General features: G+C 44.5%; 1 pseudogene; it reads right to left on the bottom strand.

Moving 5' to 3' along the window:
* Positions 1-451: 451 nt before the first annotated feature.
* LOC123191504 (phosphoenolpyruvate/phosphate translocator 3, chloroplastic-like) overlaps positions 452-7639 on the bottom strand; it is a 42724-nt pseudogene continuing 35536 nt past the window's right edge.

Genomic DNA, 7639 nt, shown 5'->3' with positions numbered 1-7639 from the left:
ATCAGCGCCCCTTCTCAATTGGATAGGAGTAGCGACAGTTGTTGCTTAGACGGTGGCTTTAGTCTTACTGTTGTATGATTTTGTAAGGTCTTGTGAGCATAATTAATAAAGTGGCCGTATGCATCGCCCAGATGTAGAGGCCAGGGGTCCTCCTCCTTTTCTAAAAAAAATATAACATATCTTTTGTTTTCCCACAATGTCTAGATAATACAATCAGATCAGTGATGATACAAGTTGTGTTTTTTTCACAAAGATTTTTGTACTTCATATGCCCTCATAATCATAAAGAAAGAGAGTGCCCCTCTACAATGGCTCTACTTTGTTTCAATCGGTTTAAATTCCTCTTCGAGTGCTAACCAATATATGGGTTACATTATGCAAATTTGCTCCAATATTTTGTATGGATATTTCTATCATTCTAACAAAATAATAGACGGGCACAACAATGTGTCTAGTATGAACTATTTTTTGTAACATTTGTCTCTGATTTTGCTTTCGTGACTCTAGAGTACAGGAAAACACCGAGTAGAAGTAGACCAGTTCCTGCAAATAAGGATATATTTCAGACACAAATAAACAGGAGAGTGAACTACTAGAATATAAAAGTAGGATCGGTTGGTGATAAAGTTACCAAGGACCTTTATAGGTGAAATTGGAGTTCTGAAGAAGAGAACATATGATATGATGACAACTCATTTGAAGAAGTCCGCAACAGAACGGGTTATAGGTAATATTCTGGCCAATAAACTATATGAAACCTGCCACAAAAACAAAGTAGAAACTTTACTACAGGTAAGTAAAGAAAAAAGTAAATAGAATTGATGGTAAATATTAAACAAGAAAAAACAGAAAAGTGGTAAGAGTTGAATTTCAGGTCATGAAACTTACTATGCACGACCACTCATCCAACATCACTGAGCATAGAAACTGGTTGATCATGGTGATATACAGCCTCTATAGCTACCAAGAGCATCTCTAATCGAACTCGGGTGTATCTAGGGCACATCTAGATGTGCTCTAGTTATTGCACATCTAAGTGAATGAATTAAGCATAAAGAAAAAAAGAAAAAAGAAAAAGAAAATATCCACACGAATCTCAATGTAAGATCAATGACATAGGACTTATATGTGCAATACTTATGGCACATCTAGATGTGCTTTAGCAAAACTGATTTCTTAACTCCTAAAATTGGTATCTTTGGTGGAGTTAAACACACCTAATCGAAGCCTCAAACCTATAACTCAAAAAATTGAAGAGTAAAATCTCGAAAGATTCTATTTGGCACAAACTTGAGAGAGCAACATCACTTCTCAAAACTCCTTTGTGCTCTCATCTGACCGGAAAAATGACTCAATCGGCGACAAGCCGCCAAATTTACCCCCTCCCCCTAATAAATTTGTCCGCTGCCACTCAAATCAACATGGCGTGCCGCCGGTCGTGGGCCAAGAGGTGGGGTGTCACCGCAGGGGACGTTATCCCCATTGACTCGTCATTGTCGGAGATGACTCCAACGATGAGTGGGAGGCGGCGCAGCTCACCGCATCCATGTCGATGGAATTCGAGGAAGAGGAGAAGGAGGCCGACGAAGAGCGGGAGGGGGGGGGGCGAGGCGGAGGAGGAGGATGGGCAAGCGACGGATGAAGCCGATACGAGGGTGGCGCCGGCGACCACATCCTATTCTCATGGGAGGTGGCAGAGCGGGAGTATGAGTGTGCGTTGCTTGACGACGAGGAGCACCGAGAGGCGGAGGAGTAGAACGCCTGACACGGAGGCGGCCGTTTACTCGCCTCCGACGCCGAGACGATGGAGGTCAAACAAGCATTCTTGCAGTCCATCATCAACGAACACGAGGCCGAGGCCAACCGCCGGTACTTGGCTGAGGTGGATCGCGAGCACGATGTAATCTTCGGGGAGGTTGCCACCGCCGACTCCGATGACTCCGGCAATGCGCCGGTGTCATGGCGGGGCACCCACACGCTGAGATGTCTTGATCCGACAAGCCAGCGTTGATAAATCCTGACTCCGACCCATTTTATCTTTAGTTTAGTTTGAAGCAAGTGCTATCTACTTTAATTATGAACAATGATGCGGGTGTTATGAACTACTCCCTCCGTAGACTAATATAAGAGCATTTAGATCACTACTTTAGTAATCTAAATGCTCTTATATTAGTTTACAGAGGGAGTACTATTATGCATAATTATGCACTATGTGGTTTTAACCGATTCTTCCTGAAGATTATGCACCATTTTTCCTGTTGGTAAAAATGGAAACAAGTGGCCGCAATGGCCGCTTTCAGGCATAGTTCTTGAAGATTTAACCCCTACAGTAAGGCACAATGTTTGATTTTTTATTAGCCAAAAAAGTGCCAAAACAATCGATATCTACTTTTGCAAGCTGGCAATACTCACAGTGCTTCGTAGGAACAGCGGGCTAAACTTTATGCACTCTATATATAGCGTTAATGGGGCCAAACACAAAAATGACATGATAGTCATAATTGAAAAGAGATTTATATCGTCCAATTTTTCCTGTAAGGAAAAATTATGTGTAAGGAGAATGTGCTTCATGATATTTATCATGCTTCTACGATGTGAATATCCAATAGAACAAAATAAAGTAGCAAGTCACCTCTTTATCAGCAAGAGTTTTCTTGCTGAAAGCACTTCGCGATTGGTCATTGGAATCCCTGGCACTGCAAAATCCTATCCTGTTTCCTCAACGTACTTACACAATTAAATCCTATCCTGTTTCCTCCACGTACTTACACAATTAGTATACATGATAGCAGATGGCCCTTCTTAAGACCATGAGAAATAACCAAGTTGCCAAAGCCTGAAGTACAACCAAGGTTTTGCATTGCAAAATAGAATAAAAATTCCTGCATTAATTTAGCTAAACTAACTGCAGTTTTAAGTTGCAACCTAACAAGAGTCTATCCAAAGTGACAGAAATATGCCCTAGACGCAATAATAAAGTTGTTATTTATATTTTCTTATATCATGATAATGTTTATTATTCATGCTAGAATTGTATTAAACCAGAAACTTGATACATGTGTGGATACATAGACAAAACACCGTGTCCCTAGTAAGCCTCTATAAGACTAGCTCGTTGATCAAAGATGGTTAAGTTTCCTAGCCATAGACATGTGTTGTCATTTGATTAATTGAATCACATCATTAGGAGAATGATGTGATGGACAAGACCCATTCGTTAGTTTAGCATAATGATCGTTAAGTTTTATTACTATTGCTTTCTTCATGACTTATACATATTCCTTTGACTATGAGATGATGCAGCTCCCGGATACAGGAGGAATACCTTGTGTGCTATCAAACGTCACAACGTAACTGGGTGATTATAAAGATGCTCTATAGGTATCTCCGAAGATGTTTGTTCGGTTGGCATAGATTGAGATTAGGATTTGTCACTCCGAGTATCGGAGAGGTATCTCTGGGCCCTCTCGGTAATGGACATCATGATAAGCCTTGCAAGGAATGTGACTAATGAGTTAGTTACGGGATGATGCATTACAGAACGAGTAAATAGACTTGCCGGTAACGAGATTGAACTAGGTATGGAGATACCGACGATGGAATCTCGGGCAAGTAACATACCGATGACAAAGGGAATAAACGTATGTTGTCATTACAGTTTGACCGATAAAGATCTTCGTAGAATATGTGAGAACTAATATGAGCATCCAGGTTCCGCTATTGGTTATTTACCGGAGAAGAGTCTCGGTCATGTCTACATAGTTCTTGAACCCGTAGGGTCTGCACGCTTAACGTTTGATGACGATTTGTATTATATGAGTTATGTGATTTGGTGACCGAATGTTGTCCGGAGTCCCGGAGGAGATCAAGGACATGACGAGGAGTCTCGAAATGATCGAGAGATAAAGATTGATATATTGGATGATAGTATTCGGACACTGGAAGTGTTCCGGAATGTATCGGATACATATCGGAGTACGGAGGGTTTACCGGAACCCCCGGGGGAAGATATGGCCCATATAGGCCATAGGAGGGAGGCACACTAGCCCACAAAGGGGTGGCGTGCCCCCCCCCCCATAGGGAAGGAGGCCGAATAGGACTAGGAGAGGGGCGGCGCCCCCTCCTTCTCCCTCTCTCTCTCCTTTCCCCTCCCCCCTCCGGTAAAAAGGAAAGGGGGGGGGGGCGAATCCTACTAGGAGCCCAAGTAGGATTCCTCCTACTTGGGCGCGCCTAGGGCCAGCTCCTCCCCTCCCTCCTTTATATAGGGGGGCTACAACACACATCAATTGTTCGTAGCCGTGTGCGGTGCCCCCTTCACAGTTTACACATTCAGTCATATTCACGTAGTGCTTAAGCGAAGCGCTGCGCGGATCACTTCACCATCACTGTCACCACGCCGTCCTGCTGACAGAACTCTCCCTCGACACTTTGCTGGAACAAGAGTTCGAGGGACGTCATCGAGCTGAACGTGTGCAGAACTCGGAGGTGTCGTACGTTCGGTGCTTGATCGGTCGGAACGAGAAGAAGTTCGACTATATCAACCGTGTTAACAAACGCTTTTGCTTTCGGTCTACGAGGGTACGTGCGCACACTCTCCTCCTCAAGGTTGCTATGCATCTCGTAGATAGATTTTGCGTGAGCGTAGGAATTTTTTTGAAATTGCATGCTATGTTTCCCAACACAAAATTCACACCTCACTTCCCATTTTAGAATGTTTTGAGTGATACGTACATGCGTATAAGACTAACCCGATTGCCAATAATGCGAACCACTATTTGTTTCTTTCCAGAGTGGCAGTGAATAAGATTGACTGAACTAATGGACAGTGTGATATATACATTCTAATATAGCTTGCAAGATGTGAAGAGAGCCAATGTTTCCCCAATCTTTTGACACTGGAATTTAAGAGATGGCAAGCATTGCAACTAACCAGTTGAAAAAAAAATTAGTCATAGATGCCAGTACAACTCCACCAACAACTAACGCGAGAGAACCGAATACAAGTAGTGAAGGTGTCTGCAAGAACAGAACAATTAAGAACAACATATTCATCTCTTTCTGCACATTTTATTACTGGGACAGATAACACAAGAAAACCTAAAATCAAATACCAGCCTGAGCAACAAGACAGAGAGTGGAACGGTGTTCCCTGCCTTAATGGTGTGCGTGAAGGAGACCGCCACCTTGCCCAAACTCATGTTGGCGAAGACAATGGCCATCATGTGTATTAATGCCAAAGGAAGGATCATTGCGTACTGCACCAGTAATTAGAAGAGTAACTCAGTCATTGCAAACTTGCATTACTTTACGACTTGACATGACTCATGAGCATGTTATCGAAAGGAAATATTTTAATTTTAACATGATCGGGTAAATTGTGTTAGAGTATCTATGCATATCTCTGTATTGGTAGCATATATGATTTGTAATCCTCTCCGTGCACTTGCACATGTCATGATGGTCCCTGCCTTGCATGGCCGGTACTGCCAACATCGGTACGTGCCTTCGTCCCCAACACGATGCCTTCGTCCCCAACGACAACCTCAACATGCCTTCGTCACTCTTTTCGCGCACTATGCGCCTGCGGCTTAATGTGCAAGTACCTCGACATTGGCACCCGACCATGACATCGACCACGGCGACCCCTCGCACGACTACCTCGACCATGGCTCCGCCACCATGCTATCGGCTTCCTCGACTTCGGCACAAAGTGCTATCACCTCGCTTGAGCAACTCAGCGGCTTCCTCTACAGTCAACATGTCCGTGACGTGACACCGTCCACGGCGCTCCCACTACGACTATGGGGGGATGTCAGCTCATCGGTTTCTCTAGTCTAATCATCCGCGACGCTACCATTACAACTCTCGGAGGATGTTAGAGTATTTACTATTTAGGCATATCTATGTATTTGAATTTTTTTAGAAAAGGAGGACGACCCCCAGCCTCTGCATCTGGACGATGCATACGGCCACTTTATTAATTATTGACACAAGACCGTACAGAGTCATATAGCAATAAGTCTAAAGCCACCAAACTAAGCAACAACTGTCGCTATCCCTATCCAGTTGATGTAGGGGCGCTGAAAGTCTGGGCCTAATACCAAACAGACCACGCAGCCAAACCTAAACATTTAAAGACTTGAGGTCCCACCCAGGACGCCTGCCGGGTATGGGCATCCACCAGTCCGGCGTGCTTCTCAACCAGGACCCCTGCCGGGTATGAGGCCGCCACAGCCACCTGCCACGAATTCATCTTCAGAGTTGTACTACTGCATCAACCTTGGCCGGTCCAACTGGCGCCGACGCCACCGTGACGCCAGGCAGCGTCACCCTCCTGGTGCGAGTCCATCTCCGCTCATCAGGCGCCGAGTCTCCACTGCGCCATGCCACCGAGATCCGCCGTCATCAATGGAGCAGATGAAACACCGCTCCTCCTCTTGTCCCCTCCAACCAGCACTCGCTCCAAAACGATGCCCCCATGAGGGAGAACGATACCGATAGTGAAGGAAATATGCCCTAGAGGCAATAATAAAGTTATTATTTATTTCCCTATATCATGATAAATGTTTATTATTCATGCTAGAATTGTATTAACCGGAAACATAATACATGTGTGAATACATAGACAAACAGAGTGTCACTAGTATGCCTCTACTTGACTAGCTCGTTGATCAAAGATGGTTATGTTTCCTAACCATAGACATGAGTTGTCATTTGATTAACGGGATCACATCTTTAGGAGAATGATGTGATTGACTTGACCCATTCCGTTAGCTTAGCACTTGATCGTTTAGTTTGTTGCTATTTCTTTCTTCATAACTTATACATGTTCCTATGACTATGAGATTATGCAACTCCCGTTTACTGGAGGAACACTTTGTGTGCTACCAAACGTCACAACGTAACTGGGTGATTATAAAGGTGCTCTACAGGTGTCTCCGAAGGTACTTGTTGGGTTGGCGTATTTCGAGATTAGGATTTGTCACTCCGATTGTCGGAGAGGTATCTCAGGGCCCTCTCGGTAATACACATCACTCAAGCCTTGCAAGCATTGCAACTAATAAGTTAGTTGCGGGATGATGTATTATGGAACGAGTAAAGAGACTTGCCGGTAACGAGATTGAACTAGGTATTGAGATACCGACGATCGAATCTCGGGCAAGTAACATACCGATGAGAAAGGGAACAACGTATGTTGTTATGCGGTCTGACCGATAAAGATCTTCGTAGAATATGTAGGAGCCAATATGAGCATCCAGTTTCCGCTATTGGTTATTGACCGGAGATGTGTCTCGGTCATGTCTACATAGTTCTCAAACCCGTAGGGTCCGCACACTTAATTAGGGTTTTTGTGTTTTGATGTACCGAAGGTTGTTCGGAGTCCCGGATGTGATCACGGACATGACGAGGAGTCTCGAAATGGTCGAGACATAAAGATTGATATATTGGAAGCCTATATTTGGATATCGGAATTGTTCCGGGTGAAATTGGGATTTTACCGGAGTACCGGGGGGTTACCGGAACCCACCGGGGGTTAATGGGCCTACATGGGCCCTAAGGGAAAACAGGAGGGCTGGCCAGGGCTGGCCGCGCGCGTCCTCCCCCTAGTCCGAATAGGACAAGGAAAGGGGGGTGCCAC

This window comes from Triticum aestivum, chromosome 2A, assembly GCF_018294505.1.
Source record: "Triticum aestivum cultivar Chinese Spring chromosome 2A, IWGSC CS RefSeq v2.1, whole genome shotgun sequence".
Taxonomy (NCBI): domain Eukaryota; kingdom Viridiplantae; phylum Streptophyta; class Magnoliopsida; order Poales; family Poaceae; genus Triticum; species Triticum aestivum.
This window is presented reverse-complemented; position numbering and strand designations above follow the sequence as displayed.